Genomic DNA, 17,335 nt, shown 5'->3' with positions numbered 1-17,335 from the left:
ACAGTGGTCATGGAGCATTGTTAGAAAGGTAACATGGAGCAATTTGATTTCAAGGGACATGAAAAATTGTGAATACATAGGCCATGGAGTATTCAGATGAATGTGGTCATGGATCATTGTGATGACATGTGTCGTGGAGCATTGTGATGACAGGGGTCATAGAGCACTGTGATGACACGGTTATGGAATATTGTGATGACCAGAATTCTGTAGCACTGTGATGAAAAAGGAATAGAGCATTGTGATTAGAGGGGTCATGGAGCATTGTGATTACAATTGTTGTAGAACATTGTGATGACAGGGATCATGGAGCATAGTGATGAAAGGGGCCATGGAGCATTGTGATGACAGGCGTGATGGGACATTGTGTTGACAGTGGTCATGGAGCATTGTTAGAAAGGGAACATGGAGCAATTTGATTTCAAGGGCCATGAAAAATTGTGAATACATAGGCCATGGAGTATTCAGATGAATGTGGTCAAGGATCATTGTGACGAAAAGTGTCCTGGAATATTGTGATGACACGGTTCATGGAGCATTGCGATGACAAGGGCCATGGCGAAATGTGAAGAAAGGTGTCATGGGGCATTGTGATGACAGTGGTCATCTAGAATTGTGAAGAAAGATATCATGGAGCACTGGGATGACAGGGGCCATGGAGCATTGTGATGACAGGGGTCATGGGGCATTGTGATGACACGGCCATGGAACATTATGATGACAAGAAGTCTGGAGCATTGTGATAAAAAGGGCATGGACCATTGTGATTAGAGGGGACAAGGAGCATTCTGATGACAACGGCATGGAGCATTGTGATGACAAAGGTCATCGAGCATTGTGATGGCAGTGGTCATGAAGCATTGTGATGAATGTGGTCATGGATCATTGTGATGACAAGTGTCGTGGAGCATTGTGATGACAGGGGTCATAGAGCATTGTGATGACACGGTTATGGAATTTTGTGATGACCAGAATTCTGTAGCACTGTGATGAAAAGGGAATGGTGCATTGTGATTACAGGGGTCATGGATCATTGTGTTGACAATTGTTCTAGAACATTGTGAAGACAGGGATCATCGAGCATAGTGATGAAAGGGGCCATGGAGCATTGTGATGACAGGCGTCATGGGACATTGTGTTGGCAGTGGTCATGGAGCATTGTTAGAAAGGGAACATGGAGCAATTTGATTTCAGGGGCCATGAAAAATTATGAATACATAGGCCATGGAGTATTCAGATGAATGTGGTCAAGGATCATTGTGACGAAAAGTGTACTGGAATATTGTGATGACACGGTTCATGGAGCATTGTGATGACAAGTGCCATGGCGAAATATGAAGACAGGTGTCATGGGGCATTGTGATGACAGTGGTCATTTGGAATTGTGAAGAAAGATATCATGGAGCACTGGGATGACAGGGGCCATGGAGCATTGTGATGACAGGGGTCATGGGGCATTGTGATGACACGGCCATGGAACATTATGATGACAAGAATTCTGGAGCATTGTGATAAATAGGGCATGGACCATTGTGATTAGAGGGGCCAAGGAGCATTCTGATGACAACGGCATGGAGCATTGTGATGACAAGGGTCATCGAGCATTGTGATGACAGTGGTCAGGAAGCATTGTGATGAATGTGGTTATGGATCATTGTGATGACAAGTGTCGTGGAGCATTGTGATGACAGGGGTCATAGAGCATTGTGATGACACGGTTATGGAACATTGTGATGACCGGAATTCTGTAGCACTGTGAGGAAAAGGGAATGGAGCATTATGATTACAGGGGTCATGGAGCATTGTGATGACAATTGTTCTAGAACATTCTGATGACAGGGATCATGGAGCATAGTGATGAAAGGGGCCATGGAGCATTGTGATGACAGGCGTCATGGGACAATGTGTTGACAGTGGTCATGGAGCATTGTTAGAAAGGGAACATGGAGCAATTTGATTTCAGGGGCCATGAAAAAATGTGAATACATAGGCCATGGAGTATTCAGATCAATGTGGTCATGGATCATTGTGATGACAAGTGTCGTGGAGCATTGTGATGACAGGTGTCATAGAGCATTGTGATGACATGGTTATGGAATATTGTGATGACCAGAATTCTGTAGCACTGTGATGAAAAGCGAATGGAGAATTGTGATTACAGGGGTCAAGAAGCATTGTGATAACAATTGTTCTAGAACATTGTGATGACAGGGATCATGGAGCATAGTGATGAAAGGGCCCATGGAGCATTGTGGTGACAGGCGTCATGGGACAATGTGTTGACAGTGGTCATGGAGCATTGTTAGAAAGGGAACATGGAGCAATTTGATTTCAGGGGCCATGAAAAATTGTGAATACATAGGCCATGGAGTATTCAGATGAATGTGGTCAAGGATCATTGTGACGACAAGTGTCCTGGAATATTGTGATGACACGGTTCATGAAGCATTGCGATGACAAGGGCCATGGCGAAATGTGAAGACAGGTGTCATGGGGCTTTGTGATGACAGTGGTCATCTAGAATTGTTAAAAAAGATATCATGGAGCAGTGGGATGACAGGGGCCATGGAGCATTGTGATGACAGGGGTCATGGGGCATTGTGATGACACGGCCATGGAACATTATGATGACAAGAATTCTGGAGCATTGTGATACATAGGGCATGGACCATTGTGAGTAGAGGGGCCAAGGAGCATTCTGATGACAACGGCATGGAGCATTGTGATGACAAGGGTCATCGAGGATTGTGATGACAGTGGTCATGAAGCATTGTGATGAAAGTGGTCATGGATCATTGTGATGACAAGTGTCATGGAGCATTGTGATGACAGGGGTCATAGAGCATTGTGATGACACGGTTATGGAATTTTGTGATGACCAGAATTCTGTAGCACTGTGATGAAAAGGGAACGGAGCATTGTGATTACAGCGGTCATGGAGCATTGTGATGACAATTGTTCTAGAACATTGTGAAGACAGGGAACATGGAGCATAGTGATGAAAGCGGCCATGGAGCATTGTGATGACAGGCGTCATGGGATATTTTGTTGACAGTGGTCATGGAGCAATGTTAGAAAGGGAACATGGAGCAATTTGATTTCAGGGGCCATGAAAAATTGTGAATACATAGGCCATGGAGTATTCAGATGAATGTGGTCAAGGATCATTGTGACGAAAAGTGTCCTGGAATATTGTGATGACACGGTTCATGGAGCATTGCGATGAAAAGGGCCATGGCGAAATGCGAAGACAGGTGTCATGGGGCATTGTGATGACAGTGGTCATCTAGAATTGTGAAGAATGATATCATGGAGCACTGGGATGACAGGGGCCATGGAGCATTGTGATGACAGGAGTCATGGGGCATTGTGATGACACGGCCATGGAACATTATGATGACAATAATTCTGAAGCATTGTGATAAAAAGTGCATGGACCATTGTGATTAGAGGGGCCAAGGAGCATTCTGATGACAACGGCATGGAGCATTGTGATGACAAGTGTCATCGAGCATTGTGATGACAGGGGTCATAGAGCATTGTGATGACACGGTTATGGAATATTGTGATGACCAGAATTCTGTAGCACTGTGATGAAAAGGGAATGGAGCATTGTGATTACAGGGGTCATGGAGCATTGTGATGACAATTGTTCTAGAACATTTTGAAGACAGGGATCATGGAGCATAGTGATGAAAGGGGCCATGGAGCGTTGTGATGACAGGCTTATGGGACATTGTGTTGATAGTGGTCATGGAGCATTGTTAGAAATGTAACATGGAGCAATTTGATTTCAGGGGCCATGAGAAATTGTGAATACATAGGCCATGGAGTATTCAGATGAATGTGGTCATGAATCATTGTGATGACAAGTGTCGTGGAGCATTGTGATGACAGGGGTCATGGGGCATTGTGATGACACGGCCATGGAACATTATGATGACAAGAATTCTGAAGCATTGTGATAAAAAGAGCATGGACCATTGTGATTAGAGGGGCCAAGGAGCATTCTGATGACAACGGCATGGAGCATTGTGATGACAAGGGTCATCGAGCATTGTGATGACAGGGGTCATAGAGCATTGTGATGACACGGTTATGGAATATTGTGATGACCAGAATTCTGTAGCACTGTGATGAAAATGGAATGGAGCATTGTGATGACAGGCGTCATGGGACAATGTGTTGACAGTGGTCATGGAGCATTGTTAGAAAGGGGACATGGAGCAATTTGATTTCAGGGGCCATGAGAAATTGTGAATACATAGGCCATGGAGTATTCAGATGAATGTGGTCATGAATCATTGTGATGACAAGTGTCGTGGAGCATTGTGATGACAGGGGTCATAGAGCATTGTGATGACACGGTTATGGAATATTGTGATGACCAGAATTCTGTAGCACTGTGATGAAAAGGGAATGGAGAATTGTGATTACAGGGGTCATGGAGCATTGTGATGACAAATGTTCTAGAATATTGTGAAGACAAGGATCATGGAGCATAGTGATGAAAGGGGCCATGGAGGATTGTGAAGACAGGCGTCATGGGACAATGTGTTGACAGTGGTCATGGAGCATTTTTAGAAAGGGAATATGGAGCAATTTGATTTCAGGGGCAATGAAAAATTGTGAATACATAGGCCATGGAGTATTCAGATGAATGTGGTCAAGGATCATTGTGACGACAAGTGTCCTGGAATATTGTGATGACACGGATCATGGAGCATTGCGATGACAAGGGCCATGGCGAAATGTGAAGACAGGTGTCATGGGGCTTAGTGATGACAGTGGTCATCTAGAATTGTGAAGAAAGATATCATGGAGCACTGGGATGACAGGGGCCATGGAGCATTGTGATGACAGGGGTCATGGGGCATTGTGATGACACGGCCATGGAACATTATGATGACAAGAAGTCTGGAGCATTGTGATAAAAGGGCATGGACCATTGTGATTAGAGGGGCCAAGGAGCATTCTGATGACAACGGCATGGAGCATTGTGATGACAAGGGTCATCGAGCATTGTGATGATTGTGGACATGAAGCATTGTGATGAATGTGGTTATGGATCATTGTGATGACAAGTGTCGTGGAGCATTGTGATGACAGGGGTCATAGAGCATTGTGATGACACGGTTATGGAATATTGTGATGACCAGAATTCTGTAGCACTGTGATGAAAAGGGAATGGAGAATTGTGATTACAGGGGTCATGGAGCATTGTGATGACAATTGTTCTAGAACATTGTGAAGACAGGGATCATGGAGCATAGTGATGAAAGGGGCCATGGAGCATTGTGATGACAGGCGTCATGGGACAATGTGTTGACAGTGGTCATGGAGCATTGTTAGAAAGGGAATATGGAGCAATTTGATTTCAGGGGCCATGAAAAATTGTGAATACATAGGCCATGGAGTATTCCGATGAATGTGGTCAAGGATCTTTGTGACGAAAAGTGTACTGGTATATTGTGATGACACGGTTCATGGAGCCTTGCGATGACATGGGCCATGGCGAAATATGAAGACAGGTGTCATGGGGCATTGTGATGACAGTGGTCATGTAGAATTGTGAAGAAAGATATCATGGAGCACTGGGATGACAGGGGCCATGGAGCATTGTGATGACAGGGGTCATGGGGCATTGTGATGACACGGCCATGGAACATTATGATGACAAGAATTCTGGAGCATTGTGATAAAAAGAGAATGGAGCATTGTGATTAGAGGGGCCAAGGTGCATTCTGATGACAACGGCATGGAGCATTGTGATGACAAGGGTCATCGAGGATTGTGATGACAGTGGTCATGAAGCATTGTGATGAATGTGGTCATGGATCATTGTGATGACAAGTGTCGTGGAGCATTGTGATGACAGGGGTCATAGAGCATTGTGATGACACGGTTATGGAATTTTGTGATGACCAGAATTCTGTAGCACTGTTATGAAAAGGGAATGGAGCATTGTGATTACAGGGGTCATGGAGCATTGTGATGACAATTGTTCTAGAACATTGTGAAGACAGGGATCATGGAGCATAGTGATGAAAGGGCCATGGAGCATTGTGATGACAGGCGTCATGGGACAATGTGTTGACAGTGGTCATGGAGCATTGTTAGAAAGGTAACATGGAGCAATTTGATTTCAAGGGACATGAAAAATTGTGAATACATAGGCCATGGAGTATTCAGATGAATGTGGTCATGGATCATTGTGATGACATGTGTCGTGGAGCATTGTGATGACAGGGGTCATAGAGCACTGTGATGACACGGTTATGGAATATTGTGATGACCAGAATTCTGTAGCACTGTGATGAAAAAGGAATAGAGCATTGTGATTAGAGGGGTCATGGAGCATTGTGATTACAATTGTTGTAGAACATTGTGATGACAGGGATCATGGAGCATAGTGATGAAAGGGGCCATGGAGCATTGTGATGACAGGCGTGATGGGACATTGTGTTGACAGTGGTCATGGAGCATTGTTAGAAAGGGAACATGGAGCAATTTGATTTCAAGGGCCATGAAAAATTGTGAATACATAGGCCATGGAGTATTCAGATGAATGTGGGCAAGGATCATTGTGACGAAAAGTGTCCTGGAATATTGTGATGACACGGTTCATGGAGCATTGCGATGAAAAGGGCCATGGCGAAATGTGAAGAAAGGTGTCATGGGGCATTGTGATGACAGTGGTCATCTAGAATTGTGAAGAAAGATATCATGGAGCACTGGGATGACAGGGGCCATGGAGCATTGTGATGACAGGGGTCATGGGGCATTGTGATGACACGGCCATGGAACATTATGATGACAAGAAGTCTGGAGCATTGTGATAAAAAGGGCATGGACCATTGTGATTAGAGGGGACAAGGAGCATTCTGATGACAACGGCATGGAGCATTGTGATGACAAAGGTCATCGAGCATTGTGATGGCAGTGGTCATGAAGCATTGTGATGAATGTGGTCATGGATCATTGTGATGACAAGTGTCGTGGAGCATTGTGATGACAGGGGTCATAGAGCATTGTGATGACACGGTTATGGAATTTTGTGATGACCAGAATTCTGTAGCACTGTGATGAAAAGGGAATGGTGCATTGTGATTACAGGGGTCATGGATCATTGTGTTGACAATTGTTCTAGAACATTGTGAAGACAGGGATCATCGAGCATAGTGATGAAAGGGGCCATGGAGCATTGTGATGACAGGCGTCATGGGACATTTTGTTGGCAGTGGTCATGGAGCATTGTTAGAAAGGGAACATGGAGCAATTTGATTTCAGGGGCCATGAAAAATTATGAATACATAGGCCATGGAGTATTCAGATGAATGTGGTCAAGGATCATTGTGACGAAAAGTGTACTGGAATATTGTGATGACACGGTTCATGGAGCATTGTGATGACAAGTGCCATGGCGAAATATGAAGACAGGTGTCATGGGGCATTGTGATGACAGTGGTCATTTGGAATTGTGAAGAAAGATATCATGGAGCACTGGGATGACAGGGGCCATGGAGCATTGTGATGACAGGGATCATGGGGCATTGTGATGACACGGCCATGGAACATTATGATGACAAGAATTCTGGAGCATTGTGATAAATAGGGCATGGACCATTGTGATTAGAGGGGCCAAGGAGCATTCTGATGACAACGGCATGGAGCATTGTGATGACAAGGGTCATCGAGCATTGTGATGACAGTGGTCAGGAAGCATTGTGATGAATGTGGTTATGGATCATTGTGATGACAAGTGTCGTGGAGCATTGTGATGACAGGGGTCATAGAGCATTGTGATGACACGGTTATGGAACATTGTGATGACCGGAATTCTGTAGCACTGTGAGGAAAAGGGAATGGAGCATTATGATTACAGGGGTCATGGAGCATTGTGATGACAATTGTTCTAGAACATTCTGATGACAGGGATCATGGAGCATAGTGATGAAAGGGGCCATGGAGCATTGTGATGACAGGCGTCATGGGACAATGTGTTGACAGTGGTCATGGAGCATTGTTAGAAAGGGAACATGGAGCAATTTGATTTCAGGGGCCATGAAAAAATGTGAATACATAGGCCATGGAGTATTCAGATCAATGTGGTCATGGATCATTGTGATGACAAGTGTCGTGGAGCATTGTGATGACAGGTGTCATAGAGCATTGTGATGACATGGTTATGGAATATTGTGATGACCAGAATTCTGTAGCACTGTGATGAAAAGCGAATGGAGAATTGTGATTACAGGGGTCAAGAAGCATTGTGATAACAATTGTTCTAGAACATTGTGATGACAGGGATCATGGAGCATAGTGATGAAAGGGCCCATGGAGCATTGTGGTGACAGGCGTCATGGGACAATGTGTTGACAGTGGTCATGGAGCATTGTTAGAAAGGGAACATGGAGCAATTTGATTTCAGGGGCCATGAAAAATTGTGAATACATAGGCCATGGAGTATTCAGATGAATGTGGTCAAGGATCATTGTGACGACAAGTGTCCTGGAATATTGTGATGACACGGTTCATGAAGCATTGCGATGACAAGGGCCATGGCGAAATGTGAAGACAGGTGTCATGGGGCTTTGTGATGACAGTGGTCATCTAGAATTGTTAAAAAAGATATCATGGAGCAGTGGGATGACAGGGGCCATGGAGCATTGTGATGACAGGGGTCATGGGGCATTGTGATGACACGGCCATGGAACATTATGATGACAAGAATTCTGGAGCATTGTGATACATAGGGCATGGACCATTGTGAGTAGAGGGGCCAAGGAGCATTCTGATGACAACGGCATGGAGCATTGTGATGACAAGGGTCATCGAGGATTGTGATGACAGTGGTCATGAAGCATTGTGATGAAAGTGGTCATGGATCATTGTGATGACAAGTGTCATGGAGCATTGTGATGACAGGGGTCATAGAGCATTGTGATGACACGGTTATGGAATTTTGTGATGACCAGAATTCTGTAGCACTGTGATGAAAAGGGAACGGAGCATTGTGATTACAGCGGTCATGGAGCATTGTGATGACAATTGTTCTAGAACATTGTGAAGACAGGGAACATGGAGCATAGTGATGAAAGCGGCCATGGAGCATTGTGATGACAGGCGTCATGGGATATTTTGTTGACAGTGGTCATGGAGCAATGTTAGAAAGGGAACATGGAGCAATTTGATTTCAGGGGCCATGAAAAATTGTGAATACATAGGCCATGGAGTATTCAGATGAATGTGGTCAAGGATCATTGTGACGAAAAGTGTCCTGGAATATTGTGATGACACGGTTCATGGAGCATTGCGATGAAAAGGGCCATGGCGAAATGCGAAGACAGGTGTCATGGGGCATTGTGATGACAGTGGTCATCTAGAATTGTGAAGAATGATATCATGGAGCACTGGGATGACAGGGGCCATGGAGCATTGTGATGACAGGAGTCATGGGGCATTGTGATGACACGGCCATGGAACATTATGATGACAATAATTCTGAAGCATTGTGATAAAAAGTGCATGGACCATTGTGATTAGAGGGGCCAAGGAGCATTCTGATGACAACGGCATGGAGCATTGTGATGACAAGTGTCATCGAGCATTGTGATGACAGGGGTCATAGAGCATTGTGATGACACGGTTATGGAATATTGTGATGACCAGAATTCTGTAGCACTGTGATGAAAAGGGAATGGAGCATTGTGATTACAGGGGTCATGGAGCATTGTGATGACAATTGTTCTAGAACATTTTGAAGACAGGGATCATGGAGCATAGTGATGAAAGGGGCCATGGAGCGTTGTGATGACAGGCTTATGGGACATTGTGTTGATAGTGGTCATGGAGCATTGTTAGAAATGGAACATGGAGCAATTTGATTTCAGGGGCCATGAGAAATTGTGAATACATAGGCCATGGAGTATTCAGATGAATGTGGTCATGAATCATTGTGATGACAAGTGTCGTGGAGCATTGTGATGACAGGGGTCATGGGGCATTGTGATGACACGGCCATGGAACATTATGATGACAAGAATTCTGAAGCATTGTGATAAAAAGAGCATGGACCATTGTGATTAGAGGGGCCAAGGAGCATTCTGATGACAACGGCATGGAGCATTGTGATGACAAGGGTCATCGAGCATTGTGATGACAGGGGTCATAGAGCATTGTGATGACACGGTTATGGAATATTGTGATGACCAGAATTCTGTAGCACTGTGATGAAAATGGAATGGAGCATTGTGATGACAGGCGTCATGGGACAATGTGTTGACAGTGGTCATGGAGCATTGTTAGAAAGGGGACATGGAGCAATTTGATTTCAGGGGCCATGAGAAATTGTGAATACATAGGCCATGGAGTATTCAGATGAATGTGGTCATGAATCATTGTGATGACAAGTGTCGTGGAGCATTGTGATGACAGGGGTCATAGAGCATTGTGATGACACGGTTATGGAATATTGTGATGACCAGAATTCTGTAGCACTGTGATGAAAAGGGAATGGAGAATTGTGATTACAGGGGTCATGGAGCATTGTGATGACAAATGTTCTAGAATATTGTGAAGACAAGGATCATGGAGCATAGTGATGAAAGGGGCCATGGAGGATTGTGAAGACAGGCGTCATGGGACAATGTGTTGACAGTGGTCATGGAGCATTTTTAGAAAGGGAATATGGAGCAATTTGATTTCAGGGGCAATGAAAAATTGTGAATACATAGGCCATGGAGTATTCAGATGAATGTGGTCAAGGATCATTGTGACGACAAGTGTCCTGGAATATTGTGATGACACGGATCATGGAGCATTGCGATGACAAGGGCCATGGCGAAATGTGAAGACAGGTGTCATGGGGCTTAGTGATGACAGTGGTCATCTAGAATTGTGAAGAAAGATATCATGGAGCACTGGGATGACAGGGGCCATGGAGCATTGTGATGACAGGGGTCATGGGGCATTGTGATGACACGGCCATGGAACATTATGATGACAAGAAGTCTGGAGCATTGTGATAAAAGGGCATGGACCATTGTGATTAGAGGGGCCAAGGAGCATTCTGATGACAACGGCATGGAGCATTGTGATGACAAGGGTCATCGAGCATTGTGATGATTGTGGACATGAAGCATTGTGATGAATGTGGTTATGGATCATTGTGATGACAAGTGTCGTGGAGCATTGTGATGACAGGGGTCATAGAGCATTGTGATGACACGGTTATGGAATATTGTGATGACCAGAATTCTGTAGCACTGTGATGAAAAGGGAATGGAGAATTGTGATTACAGGGGTCATGGAGCATTGTGATGACAATTGTTCTAGAACATTGTGAAGACAGGGATCATGGAGCATAGTGATGAAAGGGGCCATGGAGCATTGTGATGACAGGCGTCATGGGACAATGTGTTGACAGTGGTCATGGAGCATTGTTAGAAAGGGAATATGGAGCAATTTGATTTCAGGGGCCATGAAAAATTGTGAATACATAGGCCATGGAGTATTCCGATGAATGTGGTCAAGGATCTTTGTGACGAAAAGTGTACTGGTATATTGTGATGACACGGTTCATGGAGCCTTGCGATGACATGGGCCATGGCGAAATATGAAGACAGGTGTCATGGGGCATTGTGATGACAGTGGTCATGTAGAATTGTGAAGAAAGATATCATGGAGCACTGGGATGACAGGGGCCATGGAGCATTGTGATGACAGGGGTCATGGGGCATTGTGATGACACGGCCATGGAACATTATGATGACAAGAATTCTGGAGCATTGTGATAAAAAGAGAATGGAGCATTGTGATTAGAGGGGCCAAGGTGCATTCTGATGACAACGGCATGGAGCATTGTGATGACAAGGGTCATCGAGGATTGTGATGACAGTGGTCATGAAGCATTGTGATGAATGTGGTCATGGATCATTGTGATGACAAGTGTCGTGGAGCATTGTGATGACAGGGGTCATAGAGCATTGTGATGACACGGTTATGGAATTTTGTGATGACCAGAATTCTGTAGCACTGTTATGAAAAGGGAATGGAGCATTGTGATTACAGGGGTCATGGAGCATTGTGATGACAATTGTTCTAGAACATTGTGAAGACAGGGATCATGGAGCATAGTGATGAAAGGGCCATGGAGCATTGTGATGACAGGCGTCATGGGACAATGTGTTGACAGTGGTCATGGAGCATTGTTAGAAAGGTAACATGGAGCAATTTGATTTCAAGGGACATGAAAAATTGTGAATACATAGGCCATGGAGTATTCAGATGAATGTGGTCATGGATCATTGTGATGACATGTGTCGTGGAGCATTGTGATGACAGGGGTCATAGAGCACTGTGATGACACGGTTATGGAATATTGTGATGACCAGAATTCTGTAGCACTGTGATGAAAAAGGAATAGAGCATTGTGATTAGAGGGGTCATGGAGCATTGTGATTACAATTGTTGTAGAACATTGTGATGACAGGGATCATGGAGCATAGTGATGAAAGGGGCCATGGAGCATTGTGATGACAGGCGTGATGGGACATTGTGTTGACAGTGGTCATGGAGCATTGTTAGAAAGGGAACATGGAGCAATTTGATTTCAAGGGCCATGAAAAATTGTGAATACATAGGCCATGGAGTATTCAGATGAATGTGGGCAAGGATCATTGTGACGAAAAGTGTCCTGGAATATTGTGATGACACGGTTCATGGAGCATTGCGATGAAAAGGGCCATGGCGAAATGTGAAGAAAGGTGTCATGGGGCATTGTGATGACAGTGGTCATCTAGAATTGTGAAGAAAGATATCATGGAGCACTGGGATGACAGGGGCCATGGAGCATTGTGATGACAGGGGTCATGGGGCATTGTGATGACACGGCCATGGAACATTATGATGACAAGAAGTCTGGAGCATTGTGATAAAAAGGGCATGGACCATTGTGATTAGAGGGGACAAGGAGCATTCTGATGACAACGGCATGGAGCATTGTGATGACAAAGGTCATCGAGCATTGTGATGGCAGTGGTCATGAAGCATTGTGATGAATGTGGTCATGGATCATTGTGATGACAAGTGTCGTGGAGCATTGTGATGACAGGGGTCATAGAGCATTGTGATGACACGGTTATGGAATTTTGTGATGACCAGTATTCTGTAGCACTGTGATGAAAAGGGAATGGTGCATTGTGATTACAGGGGTCATGGAGCATTGTGATGACAATTGTTCTAGAACATTGTGAAGACAGGGATCATCGAGCATAGTGATGAAAGGGGCCATGGAGCATTGTGATGACAGGCGTCATGGGACATTGTGTTGGCAGTGGTCATGGAGCATCGTTAGAAAGGGAACATGGAGCAATTTGATTTCAGGGGCCATGAAAAATTATGAATACATAGGCCATGGAGTATTCAGATGAATGTGGTCAAGGATCATTGTGACAAAAAGTGTCCTGGAATATTGTGATGACACGGTTCATGGAGCATTGTGATGACAAGTGCCATGGCGAAATATGAAGACAGGTGTCATGGGGCATTGTGATGACAGTGGTCATTTGGAATTGTGAAGAAAGATATCATGGAGCACTGGGATGACAGGGGCCATGGAGCATTGTGATGACAGGGGTCATGGGGCATTGTGATGACACGGCCATGGAACATTCTGATGACAAGAATTCTGGAGCATTGTGATAAATAGGGCATGGACCATTGTGATTAGAGGGGCCAAGGAGCATTCTGATGACAACGGCATGGAGCATTGTGATGACAAGGGTCATCGAGCATTGTGATGACAGTGGTCAGGAAGCATTGTGATGAATGTGGTCATGGATCATTGTGATGACAAGTGTCGTGGAGCATTGTGATGACAGGGGTCATAGAGCATTGTGATGACACGGTTATGGAACATTGTGATGACCGGAATTCTGTAGCACTGTGAGGAAAAGGGAATGGAGCATTATGATTACAGGGGTCATGGAGCATTGTGATGACAATTGTTCTAGAACATTCTGATGACAGGGATCATGGAGCATAGTGATGAAAGGGGCCATGGAGCATTGTGATGACAGGCGTCATGGGACAATGTGTTGACAGTGGTCATGGAGCATTGTTAGAAAGGGAACATGGAGCAATTTGATTTCAGGGGCCATGAAAAATTGTGAATACATAGGCCATGGAGTATTCAGATCAATGTGGTCATGGATCATTGTGATGACAAGTGTCGTGGAGCATTGTGATGACAGGTGTCATAGAGCATTGTGATGACATGGTTATGGAATATTGTGATGACCAGAATTCTGTAGCACTGTGATGAAAAGCGAATGGAGAATTGTGATTACAGGGGTCAAGAAGAATTGTGATAACAATTGTTCTAGAACATTGTGATGACAGGGATCATGGAGCATAGTGATGAAAGGGCCCATGGAGCATTGTGATGACAGGCGTCATGGGACAATGTGTTGACAGTGGTCATGGAGCATTGTTAGAAAGGGAACATGGAGCAATTTGATTTCAGGGGCCATGAAAAATTGTGAATACATAGGCCATGGAGTATTCAGATGAATGTGGTCAAGGATCATTGTGACGACAAGTGTCCTGGAATATTGTGATGACAAGGTTCATGAAGCATTGCGATGACAAGGGCCATGGCGAAATGTGAAGACAGGTGTCATGGGGCTTTGTGATGACAGTGGTCATCTAGAATTGTGAAAAAGATATCATGGAGCAGTGGGATGACAGGGGCCATGGAGCATTGTGATGACAGGGGTCATGGGGCATTGTGATGACACGGCCATGGAACATTATGATGACAAGAATTCTGGAGCATTGTGATACATAGGGCATGGACCATTGTGAGTAGAGGGGCCAAGGAGCATTCTGATGACAACGGCATGGAGCATTGTGATGACAAGTGTCATCGAGGATTGTGATGACAGTGGTCATGAAACATTGTGATGAAAGTGGTCATGGATCATTGTGATGACAAGTGTCGTGGAGCATTGTGATGACAGGGGTCATAGAGCATTGTGATGACACGGTTATGGAATTTTGTGATGACCAGAATTCTGTAGCACTGTGATGAAAAGGGAATGGAGCATTGTGATTACAGCGGTCATGGAGCATTGTGATGACAATTGTTCTAGAACATTGTGAAGACAGGGAACATGGAGCATAGTGATGAAAGGGGCCATGGAGCATTGTGATGACAGGCGTCATGGGACATTGTGTTGACAGTGGTCATGGAGCAATGTTAGAAAGGGAACATGGAGCAATTTGATTTCAGGGGCCATGAAAAATTGTGAATACATAGGCCATGGAGTATTCAGATGAATGTGGTCAAGGATCATTGTGACGAAAAGTGTCCTGGAATATTGTGATGACACAGTTCATGGAGCATTGCGATGAAAAGGGCCATGGCGAAATGTGAAGAAAGGTGTCATGGGGCATTGTGATGACAGTGGTCATCTAGAATTGTGAAGAATGATATCATGGAGCACTGGGATGACAGGGGCCATGGAGCATTGTGATGACAGGAGTCATGGGGCATTGTGATGACACGGCCATGGAACATTATGATGAAAAGATTTCGGGAGCATTGTGATAAAAAGTGCATGGACCATTGTGATTAGAGGGGCCAAGGAGCATTCTGATGACAACGGCATGGAGCATTGTGATGACAAGGGTCATCGAGCATTGTGATGACAGTGGTCATGAAGCATTGTGATGAATGTGGTCATGGATCATTGTGATGAAAAGTGTCGTGGAGCATTGTGATGACAGGGGTCATAGAGCATTGTGATGACACGGTTATGGAATATTGTGATGACCAGAATTCTGTAGCACTGTGATGAAAAGGGAATGGAGCATTGTGATTACAGGGGTCATGGAGCATTGTGATGACAATTGTTCTAGAACATTGTGATGACAGGGATCATGGAGCATAGTGATGTAAGGGGCCATGGAGCATTGTGATGACAGGCGTCATGGGACTTTGTGTTGACAGTGGTCATGGAGCATTGTTAGAAAGCGAACATGGAGCATTTTGATTTCAGGGGCCATGAAAAATTGTGAATACATAGACCATGGATTATTCAGATGAATGTGGTCATGGATCATTGGGACGAAATGTGTCCTGGAATATTGTGATGACACGGTTCATGGAGCATTGCGATGACAAGGGCCATCGTGAAATGTGAAGAAAGGTGTCATGGGGCATTGTGATGACAGTGATCATCTAGAATTGTGAAGAAAGATATCATGTAGCACTGGGATGACAGGGGCCATGGAGCATTGTGATGACAGGGGTCATGGGGCATTGTGATGACACGGCCATGGAACATAATGATGACAAGAATTCTGGAGCATTGTGATAAAAAGGGCATGGACCATTGTGATTAGAGGGGCCAAGGAGCATTCGGATGACAATGGCATGGAGCATTGTGATGACAAGGGTTATCGAGCATTGTGTTGACAGTGGTCATGAAGCATTGTGATGAATGTGGTCATGGATCATTGTGATGACAAGTGTCGTGGAGCATTGTGATGATAGGGGTCATAGAGCATTGTGATGACACAGTTATGGAATATTGTGATGACCAGAACTCTGTAGCACTGTGATGAAAAGGGAATGGAGCACTGTGATTACAGGGGTCATGGAGCATTGTGATGACAATTGTTGTAGAACATTTTGAAGACAGGGATCATGGAGCATAGTGATTAAAGGGGCCATGGAGCATTTTGATGACAGGCGTCATGGCACATTGTGTTGACAGTGGTCATGGAGCATTGTTAGAAAGGGAACATGGAGCAATTTGATTTCAGGGCACATGAAAAATTTTGAATACATAGGCCATGGAGTATTCAGATGAATGTGGTCAAGGATCATTGTGATGAAAAGTGTCCTGGAATATTGTGATGACACGGTTCATGGAGCATTGCGTTGACAAGGGCCATGGCGAAATGTGAAGACAGGTGTCATGGGGCATTGTGATGACAGTGGTCATGTAGAATTGTGAAGAAAGATATCATGGAGCACTGGGATGACAGGGGCCATGGAGCATTGTGATGACAGGGGTCATGGGGCATTGTGATGACACGGCCATGGAACATTATGATGACAAGAAGTCTGGAGCATTGTGATAAAAAGGGCATGGACCATTGTGATTAGAGGGGCCAAGGAGCATTCTGATGACAACGACATGGAGCATTGTGATGACAAGGGTCATCGAGCATTGTGATGACAGTGGTCATGAAGCATTGTGATGAATGTGGTCATGGATCATTGTGATGACAAGTGTCGTGGAGCATTGTGATGACAGGGGTC

Source organism: Eschrichtius robustus, unplaced genomic scaffold, assembly GCF_028021215.1.
Source record: "Eschrichtius robustus isolate mEscRob2 unplaced genomic scaffold, mEscRob2.pri scaffold_26, whole genome shotgun sequence".
In the NCBI taxonomy this organism is placed as follows: Eukaryota; Metazoa; Chordata; class Mammalia; order Artiodactyla; family Eschrichtiidae; genus Eschrichtius; species Eschrichtius robustus.
This window is presented reverse-complemented; position numbering follows the sequence as displayed.